The sequence below is a fragment of the Mus pahari genome, chromosome 14, assembly GCF_900095145.1.
Source record: "Mus pahari chromosome 14, PAHARI_EIJ_v1.1, whole genome shotgun sequence".
NCBI classification, from domain to species: domain Eukaryota; kingdom Metazoa; phylum Chordata; class Mammalia; order Rodentia; family Muridae; genus Mus; species Mus pahari.
In genome coordinates, this window is record NC_034603.1 from 38,250,637 (window position 1) to 38,261,474 (window position 10,838).

Here is a 10,838-nt window from a genome sequence, read left to right on the forward strand (position 1 = left end):
TACAAATAGGTTTGGTCTTCAATTTGAAATGATTCAACTCTAAATTCTCTCTCTCTCTCTCTCTCTCTCTCTCTCTCTCTCTCTCTCTCTCACACTCACACACACACACACACACACACAAGGTGGGGAGAGAGAGGAGGTGGGAGGAATGGGGGGAAGGGGAGAGGGAGAGAGGAGAGAGGGGGAGGGAGAGGGGGAGGAGGAGAGGGAGAGAGGGGAAGGGAGAGAGAGATTTAGAAATTCTAAGTTTTTTCCTAGTCACCAAAATTGTATGTTAGCTATTGTTAAGGAAGCATTGTCCTACTTAGAGTTACTGTTGCTGGATTAAACATCATGATCTGAAAAAAACGAAAAAGAAAACAACAACTTGAGGAGGAAAAGGTTTGTTTGGCTTACATTTCTACATCATAGTTCATCACTGAAGGAAGTCAGAGCAGCAACTCAGACAGGGCAGGAGCCTGGAGGCAGGAGCCGACTGCTGCTTACTGGCCTGCTCCCCATGGCTTGCTCAGCCTGCTCTCTCACTGAACGCAGGAGCATTCTGCCCAGAGCTAGCACTGTCCACAACGGGCTGGGCTTCCCCATCCATCACTAGTTAAGAAAGCACCCTACAGCTGGATCTTATGGAAGCACTGTCTCTACTGAGGTTTCCTCCCTTCAGATGATTAAAGCTTGTATCAAGTTGACATAAAACTAGCCGGGACACCCTCCATCAAGAAACTCTTCCCACAGGAAAAAAAAAAAATCATACCTGAGACATGAATGCTAGGGCAGTGGATGCCTACGAGAAACACGAGCTTTGCTCACAAGTCAATCATAGCAGGGTGTGGTGGAGCACACTTTTAATCCCAGCTCTGGGAAGCAGAGGCAGGTGGATCTCTGGAGTTGAAGGCTAGCCTGGTCTACATAGTGAGTTCCAGGAGAGCCAGACCTACACAGTAAGACCCTTTCTCAGAAATACAATAAAAAAATACAATAAAATCTTCTCCCTCTTCTTCATCATCATCATCATCATCACCATCATCTTCCACTCCAGGGAGTTGACAGGTCAGGAACCTGGGATACAGATAACTGAGGGATCGAGACATGCTGATAAAAATGAGGAATGTTCATATCTTTTCTAGAAATGGGCAGAGATCTTCCAACAACTCAGTGCTCCCTCTTGTTGATGCTTTTAGAGTCTGGTGTTTTCATTTTTGATGTCTGGTAGTTACCTTTAACCTTTGAAGGAGAGAGAGAGACAGACTGAGGAGGCCTAGGTCAGGTTAACCCTGATTTAGAGTTTGGGACAAAACATTTCTCAAATGATCAGCATGTTTACATAAAGAGCTAAGTAGACTCTCACCCACTGGCTAGGCCAGCAGACGAGACAGAACACACTATGAGGGCTGTGTGTTTCATTCCACTTAGCTGCTTTTGCTTGCGGGCCCAAGTGAACAGTTGGTATTTTCAGCACAAACAGCCTTGAGTTATTGAAAGGTAACCTAGGCAACTGTTATTATCTCAATCCACACCTCAGAGGTGTTACCAAAAGCAATGTTAGTGGGAGACTAAGGATGTTTTGGTCCATCTTTGTGACCTATAAAACTCGTGATTTTTAAATCAGCTAAGAGTACATGAAGTCATTAGGCTTATTTAGGTTTTCTCCCTCGGTAACAATGTGGGAAGTCATTCTGTTACATGTTGCAAGGGAGCTCTGCCAAATGGCTTTTATTTTATCAAAGTAATTTAAAAGATTTATTTATTTTTAATATTTTCATGTTTCTTAACATTTATTTATTTTAATGTTTTTTTTTTAAATTCTCAAAACTAGTCCCCTCCATGTAAAATTCAGTATGTGTGCAAGAGGTGAGGAGGTATGCACACGTGTGAGTGACTGTGCTGCTGGTGTATAGAAGAGATGTCGGAGCTCCCGGAGCTCGAGTTACAAGCAATTGCAGGCTGTCGGTGGGTGCTGGAACTGAAACTCTGCCTCTGGCTGACGCATCTCTCAGCCTCTAAACTCAGCCATTTCAGAGTAAGGTGCTGAGAATAAGGAACGTTTTACCTCCTACAGATTATGCAGTTTAACCACAGGGGCTTGGATGAGATTTTTTTTTTTCCATCACTAACAATTTTTTTTCTTCATCTTGTTCATTCCTCATTTCTAAACATTTGAGGTTTATTACAATTCGGGCAGCCATCTTGGATATCCAACCAGTTTTAGCCGGTTTAGTCACAAGGGCCTCTGGTCCATCTTCATCCTGTCCTTGGAAATAAGATTTAGGGGATTAAATAGTAATGCAGGCTAAGTTCACTCAGGCTATATGGCAGTTACAAATTGTTCCTCTCTTCACTCTTCACTCTTCACTCTTGAGAGGGGCTGAAGGGTGGTGTGTTCTATAACATCTTCAAGCTCAATTTGAGAATCTGTAAGGTGACTGATGGAAGAATGACATTTTTTTCCTACTTGAGTATCTCTGGTTATCATATATACATCATATATACATACATACATACATACATACATACATACATACATACAAGATTGCCAGAGAATGATACCCCAGACACAAATAGTATGCAAAAGCAAAGAGCGTTTATTCAGCCAAATTTCCTGCATGCAGGGGTCTCCACACTTGGGAATGGGGACCCCTGGTGGAATCACAGGCCCAGCTTTTGTTGTCAGTTAGGGGGACTCCAGGGAGTCTTGTGTGCCCTTTACCTTGCCTGGTTAGCTCGGGAGACCTCCTGGGGGTCACCAATTCTTACTTCAGGCCAGATGACAAGGTGTCTTCAGATTGGCTGCCCACAGCTTTGGTTGGCTGACCACAGGTTCCTGGACCACGGTTCTTGTTTCTGGGAAACAGAAACTTAGGCCTAGTCTCCCAAACTGTCATTTTGTAGATGACTGTCATGGAGTCAGCCTGGCTCCGAGCTTAGTCCTCTCAGACAGATACATAGATACCACCCGGTGTCTTTTTATAGTCCCTAAATGGTTGTAGTTTTTGTAACTTTATGGTCTCCAACCTTTTACTCATGAAAGAAGACAGCTGAGGTCACTCTGTCTTAATGGGGACAGGAGCAAGGTCACCACAGAGATCCCAAAGGGCAGAAACCGGGTGATGACTGCTGTCCTAGTAACTTTTCTATGCTGAGATAAGATACCATGACCAAGAAGTTTATTGGAGGCTTATAATTTCAGAGAGCCCACAACCACCATGGTGGAGCTCACAGCAGCAGCAGCAAGCGAGCCTTTGGGACAGGAGCTGGGAGTTTACATCTTTCTTTTTGTTTTGTTTTTTTGTTGTTGTTGTTGTTGTTTTGGTTTTTCAAGACAAGGTTTCTCTGTGTATCCTTGGCTGTCCTGGAACTCACTTTGTAGACCAGGCTGGCCTCGAACTCAGAAATCCGCCTGCCTCTGCCTCCCGCGCTGGGATTAAAGGCGTGGGCCACCACGCCCAGCTGAGAGTTTACATCTTAAGACACAATCCCAAGGAAAAGAAAAAGAGCTAACTAGGAACAACATGAGATTTTTTTAAAACTCAGGGCCCACCTCCAGTGACACGCCTCCTCCAACAAGGTCCCACTCCTAATCCTTCCCAAACAGTTCCAAAAACTGGAGTATTCTAATTTATGAGCCTATAGGGGCCATTTCTCATCCAAACCTCCACATCTGGCAACACTCTCTCAGCTGTGTCCTGAGCACATGTAGGTGGACTTGGATCTACATTTTTTTTCTTATATGATTTTACTGATGTTTACGTTAAGATAACAGGATGTGTTGGGTGTCTGTCATTGTGCTTGGGCAATCAAAACACGTCTTAGAAGAAACAGTGTCAGATACTTAAGCCTAAAGCTAAAAATACGTAATAGCGTTATAAGCCAGATGCGATAGTGGACACACGTAACCCCAGCTTTCAGAGGGTTGAGGTAAGAGGGTAGCAAGTTTGAGGTCAGTCTGGGATACAAAGCAACTCACACTATAAGCTGTAAGAATGAAAAAGATTGCCAAGGCCAGAAAGCATCTAATTAGATAAATCATGGGAGGGACTTCTCTTTCTTTGTAAATGGCCCCACGGGTATGGACCACTGGGAAGGACAACATATTTGGAATCCATGAAAATAACATCATATAGTTTAGGCTATATGGAGGGCCCTACAGAGCTGCGAGTGGTGTCTGCCATGCAGTTACCTGGTAGAAGTAACTTGGCGGTCTCTTTTTCTGGATGATCCCATGGTGCCTTTCATCCCTGAAACTGTTCACATCTGAATAAAATTCAAGATGTAGACTTTAGCAAGTCTGTTGAGTCAGGCTCAAACTGGCCAGTAAGAACTTCTGATCTGGGCAGCATCTTTTATAACAGTTATTATTAGGCCCTCCCGGAAACTCTTCCTCTATAACTCCTCATTTATTCTTTGGTAATCCTGAAAATGTGAACCTTTTCTCTCTCCCCCTGTTTTTGGGAGAGCATCTTTAAGTCATGATTGAAAGTCCTGATGACGAGTTTGATCGCCTTCCATTGGGAGGATGAACTTGTCCCAGATGTCAGTCTAATTGGACCCAAGTTAGAGAGGATCTGATTGATTATTGGGAATCGGGGTCAAAACTCTTTTAGCCATGTTTGAACAACATATTGGTTTAGGGAGAGTGGCTCACAGGTTAAGCTTAGGCGGAATCCGCTGTTAGGGCTCAGCTTATCTGTTCCATACTTCGTGAGCACACCTTAAGACATTGGGCCAGATTGCTCTCCTAGGGGTTGTACTTCTGTGAAATCTTCAGAAGCAACAGTTCCAAGTTTCAAACACAAACTACAAAACAAAATAAGTCTTCAAAACTAGGTGTGATGGTTTGTATATGCTCAGCTCAGGGAGTGGCACTATTAGAAGGTGTGACCCTGTTGGAGTAGGTATGTAACTGTGGGTTCGGGTTATAAGACCCTCACCCTAGCTGCCTAGAAGTGAGTATTCTGCTAGCAGCCTTCAGCTGAAGATGTAGAACTCTCAGCTCTTCCTGCACCATGCCTGCCTGGATGCTGCCATGCTCCTGCCTTGATGATTATGGACTGAACCTCTGAACCTATAAGACAGCCTTAACTAAAAGTTGTCTTTATAAGAGTTGCCTTGGTCATGGTGTCTGTTCACAGCAGTAAAACCCTAAGACACTAGGAGATACATATACTAACATAGAAAGTATGGAATTGATAACTTTAGAACAAAACGATGAGGATAATGACAACGCATTGTTTGATGTCTATCTTCCTAGATGAATGTGATGGTTTAAATATGCTTGTCCTATGGGGAGTGTTACTACTGGGGAGTAGGAGGTGTGGCCTTGTTGGAGGGGGTGTGGCCTTGTTTAAGGAAGTCACTGTAGGAGTGGGCTTTGAGGGCCCATGCTTAAGCTCCACTCAAGGCAGCAAAGACCCTCCTCCTGGCTCCCTGTGGAAGACAATCTCCTGGCTGCCTTTGGATTGAGATATAGAGCTGTTGGCTCCTCCAGCACCATGTCTGCCTGGACATTGCCATGCTTCCCACCACGACGATAATGAACTGAACCTCTGAAACTGTATAAGTCAGCCCCAATTAGATATTTTCCTTTTACAAAAGTTACCTTGGTCATGGTGTCTCTTCACAGCAATGAAATGGCTACTAAGACAATGAGAATGTGCCTTTCAGGCGAAGACTTCATATTTCTACTGAAGAACAGAGTGTCTTTGTCTAAAGAATAAGAAGCCAGTCTATCAAGCAGAGGGGACTCTAATTTGCATACATTATGACTGCCTTTAATTTGTTGTTGTCGCAATCAATATTGTATCATTGTTATATTTTTATAGAGTTGAAACTGCTCTATTAATGGGATCCCTGCTGCTAGGGGCCAACTTTATTGGATTTTCTATTTGAAAATATTTTTAAATAGTGTTTTTCTAAAGAGCTTTTGTCCCTTCCTTTTACCATGTTATTGTGACTTGCTTAGTTACCTTTCAGTACTATCAGTTGTTAATTATTTTTGTTAGCATCATAATTTAAAGAACTATAAGCCACAACAACTGGCATGAAAAAATGATTAAAATTCTACCTTACTAGGCTGGCGAGATGGCTCAGCGGGTAAGAGCACTCACTGCTCTTCCGAAGAGCTGAGTTCAAATCCCAGCAACCACATGGTGGCTCACAACCATCTACAATGAGATCTGACACCCTCTTCTGGTGTGTCTGAAGACAGCTACAGTGTATTTATGTATAATAATAAATAAATAATAAAAAAATTCTACCTTACTAAAACATTTCCTATTTTTGTGGGGAAAGGCCAAATATATTATGTTGATTGTGAGGTTTTAAGCAGTAGTAATTGTCTGTGCCATTATATGCTGAAGAATAAATATGATTTAAAATTATTTAAGTAGTACAGACAGAGTGCATTTACAAAATAAGCACTCTATTATTATATATTAAAAATAAGTCCAATTTGATAATCAGAAGGAAGACCGATTTGTCTGTTAAATAAGCTTAGTTTTATCAATTAGTGATATTTATCAGGGCTAGAGAGAGGCTCCAGTGCATAAGAGCGTCTGCTATTCTTGTAGAGGGCCTGGGTCAGTTCCCAGCAGGCACATGGCAGCTCATAACTGCCTGTGACTACAGTTCCTGGGGGGACATCACTCTTCTGACTCCTCGGGCACTGCATGCACTTGATGGACTCACAGACATGCAAGAATACACATATACTCGTAAAGTAAAATAAATAAATACTTTTTAAAAGAAAAAGCAAACAGGTAGCTAGTGAAAGATTTCCTTAAAAAACAAAAACAAGGGGGCTGGTGAGATGGCTCAGTGGGTAAGAGCACCTGACTGCTCTTCCAAAGGTCCGGAGTTCAAATCCCAGCAACCACATGGTGGCTCATAACCATCCATAACAAGATCTGACGCCCTCTTCTGGAGTGTNCCATCCATAACAAGATCTGACGCCCTCTTCTGGAGTGTCTGAAGACAGCTACAGTGTACTTACATATAATAAATAAATAAAATCTTCCCCCCCCCAAAAAACCAAAACAAACAAACAAAAAACCATTATATTCTTTTCATTAATCCGGTTGCAAATCCTTCAGAAAATAGCCAAAAACTATACATGACAAATATGCAGAACAGCCATGCGTTAGGATGAAGAAGCAAAGGGATCAGAAGTTCAAAACCATCCTGGGCTACACACTAAGTTTAAGAACATTGATTATATGGCATCAAGTCTAAAACCAAAACCAAACAAATCGAAGACCCACTTTTTGTGAAATTTGGCTCTCACAAGCCTTCATAGCAACTTGCACCCCTACAAAAGCTGGCCAGCAGAGAGGAGCTCCCGGATACAGCATGATGTCTCCATGGGCCGCATCCAAAGCGTGTGGTAGCTTCAGCATTAGAGTCTTACAATCTAGTTCTGAGAGAAAACCAAGAGCAATAGTAATGACCCACGCTGTTTGGGGAGTGGGGACTCTGGGTGTTTCCTAGCCAACCACTCACAGAGAGCTTTCCATACCCAGTATTAGGATTTTCATTTAGTGACTTATGACTTCGGGGATCAGCATTATCCATGCTTCAGGGTTCCCCCACTCAAACTCTTTTTTTTAGCTCTACATTTTTATTAGCTTATAATGTAGTAGGTTCCCATGTGGCTTCTGACACAGTCTTAGCTTTGGTTAACCTTGCACCTCCACACGCTCCCCTTCTCCGATCCCCACTTAAATCTTCCATTCCCAGTACCCACCTCCTTTCATATCACATGTGTTCTGCTATTCCCACCTTTCCTTAAGATGTCTCCACCCACTTCAGAAGGACACTTCTTTGCACTGTGGCGGTGTACTAAACAGACTCATTGAGCAGCCAAGCTCCGGAGACTGCCTATTGCTAGGGCATGGTGGACCAAAGAAAAACACTCCACCCTCTGTGCCAGCAAACTCAGCGAAACAGGCAGAATCATTACTTTACCTCTTGTTGGTGCTCCACCCATGGTAAACAGATGCTTTTTCATGTCTCCCAAGGAAAAGTTACACAACAAGCTTGTCTCTCACCCTCTGAGACTCAGTAACGTGGAAGAAGAGGTGTCAGAAAGAATGTAAGAGCTGGAGGAAGGGGCGCATGTTGTATCACAATTCCCTTCACAGTGAAACACTCCATCCTGGAGAGAGCTCATTAAGACTCTGGAAATGGGGGCTAGAGAGATGGCTCAGCAGGTAAGAGCACTGACTGCTCTTCCAGAGGTCCTGAGTTCAATTCCCAGCAACCACATGGTGGCTCACAACCATCTGTAATGGGATCCGATGCCCTCTTCTGTGTCTGAAGACAGCTACAGTGTACTCATATACATAAAANAAAATAATTCTTAANAAAAAAAAAAAAAGACTCTGGAAGTGGCCAGCCATGGTGATGCATGCTTTTAATCCCAGCCCTCCAGAAGCAGAGGTAGAGAGGCAGGAGGATCTCTGTGAATCCAGGCTAACCTGGTCTACACAGTGATTTACAAACCAGCCAGGGCTATACAACCATTGTCTGCCTGTGGAATATGGTCTTCTAGCTGGGCTGCCTTGTCTGGCCTCAGCTGGAGAAGATGCACATAACCCTGCAGCAAGCGACTTGATATGCCAGGGTGGGGGAATATGAGGGGCACTCTCTCAGAGAAGAAGGGGAAGGGGAGGGATTGTGGGAGGGAGTGACAGGGAGGGGGTAGTAAGCAGGATGTAAAGTGAAAAGAAAAGACTCTGGAATTAAACACAACTTACAAGACTCAGGAAATTCCTGAAACATAAAATTTACATGGCTCCTCCCTAAGTCTGTATAAATAAGAAGAAGAGCTGGAAAGCTTTTCCATAATGCAGCTGCCATTGGGTCACCCCTGCTCTTGTAAGTAACCCCAATAAAGTCACCAGTTCATCGAGCAAGGTCGGGTGGTGATGGTGAGGGGGATTTGTTACTTTGGTCTTTTGGTGGTGAGCTCGCTGGAGTGAATACATATGTGCTCATATCTCCCCAGAAGTAACAAGTTATCACTGTCTATCACCATGTCTAAAACTCAATGCAAAATGGAGTCTTGAAACTACTAAATGAGCACAAACTACAGGCCTAGGAAAAGACATTACAGAGAGGACTTCAACAGGCAAGAATAATAATAACAAGAATAAACAAATGAGAGTATATAGAGTTAAAAGCACAGCAAAGGAAACTATCTGTGAATAAAGTGCTATCCAACAGAATGAGAGAACAATCTTTACGAACTACATACACACAGATGAGGGATCAATATCTAGAAATCAAGAATTCAGAATCAGGTGTGGTGGCGTATGCCTTTAACCCCAGAACTTGGGAAGCAGAGGCAGGCAGATCTCTGAATTCGAGGCCCGCTTACTGCAGAGTTCCAGGATAGTCAAAGCTACACAGAGAAACATTGTCTAGAAGAAAAACAAAAATATTGGAAGTAAGATGGCCACCCAGGGAATGAAAATCCATGTGCCTAAAAACAGATTTTAGAGGCAGTTTCTCTTCACAGTATCTTTTTTCAAATCACTTAGGATCATGGAAGCTGCAGTATAGTGGGCAAAAGACAACACCAAACAGGACTGGAAGTGATTTTTTTTTGTTTTGTTTTTTTGAGACAGGGTTTCTCTGTATATCCCTGACTGTCCTGGAACTCACCTTGTAGACCAGGCTGGCCTCAAACACGGAAATCCGCCTGCCTCTGCCTCCCAAGTGCTGGGATTAAAGGTATGCGCCACCACCACCCGGCCTGGAAATGATTCTTTACAATCCAAAATGAAGGTCTATCTAGTGTTTTTCACAAATCTATGTATTCTTCTCCTTCAGATGACTACAATTGCAAGGCAGAGCTCGCTTCAATGTCTGACAGCGGGACAATAGCGTGCTGTCACCCTACTGTGGACATCCTGTATGAACACACCAAACCTATCCCCCGACCAGATCGTCTGCATGATAATGAAGAAACACACAGGAACAAGTGCTGAAAACCAAATTAGAAGAACAGCTTGGGCAAGGACCCGTGATAGAACGACTCTGCAAGGTGTTCTTCACTATAAAGCATCGCTGGTACCCACAGGGCCAGTACCACAGACATCCTAAGAACCTGAATCCTCCCAAAGACAGGAGCGCTCGTGATCCTCTGAGCATCAGGGAATTTTGCTTTGTGTCTTATTTGCCAGCTGAGAAAATGCAAATGGTATATTCATTAAGATGTTACGCAGGAAGAAAAATACAAATACCCTTTCATAGAAAAAAACCCTCAAATATTAAATATAAAATAAAACAAAGCATCCAGTCAATAATAGGCAAATAAAATGAGCATGCAGTTCTCAAAAGAAGAAATACAAATGGTCAACAAACATATGGGGAAACCTTTAGCATCCTTAACCTTCAGGTAAATGCAAATTAAAACCATGTGGAGGAACTAAAAGAACTAGTCACCGAAAAGCTGCTCATGCATCATGAGGGCGTGAGTTCAATCCCCGCATAAAAGCCAGGGACCGTGGCAGGTGCTTGAAAGCCTTGGAAGGCAGAGATGGTGGATCCCAAGGCTGGCTGGCCAGCAGCTGAGCCCAATCAGGGAGCCCCAAGTTTTAGTAAGAGACCCTGTCTCAACTAAAGAGGCTTCTAAGGAATGAGATCTGAGGTTGACCTCTGGCCTACACACACACACACACACACACACACACACACACACACACACACACACACAGCATTTTGTGTTAGAGTATTGAGATTCCATCTTACCCAACTCAAAAGGACTGTCATCAAGAAAACAATTGGGGCCGGGCGGTGGTGGCGCACGCCTTTAATCCCAGCACTCGGGAGGCAGAGGCAGG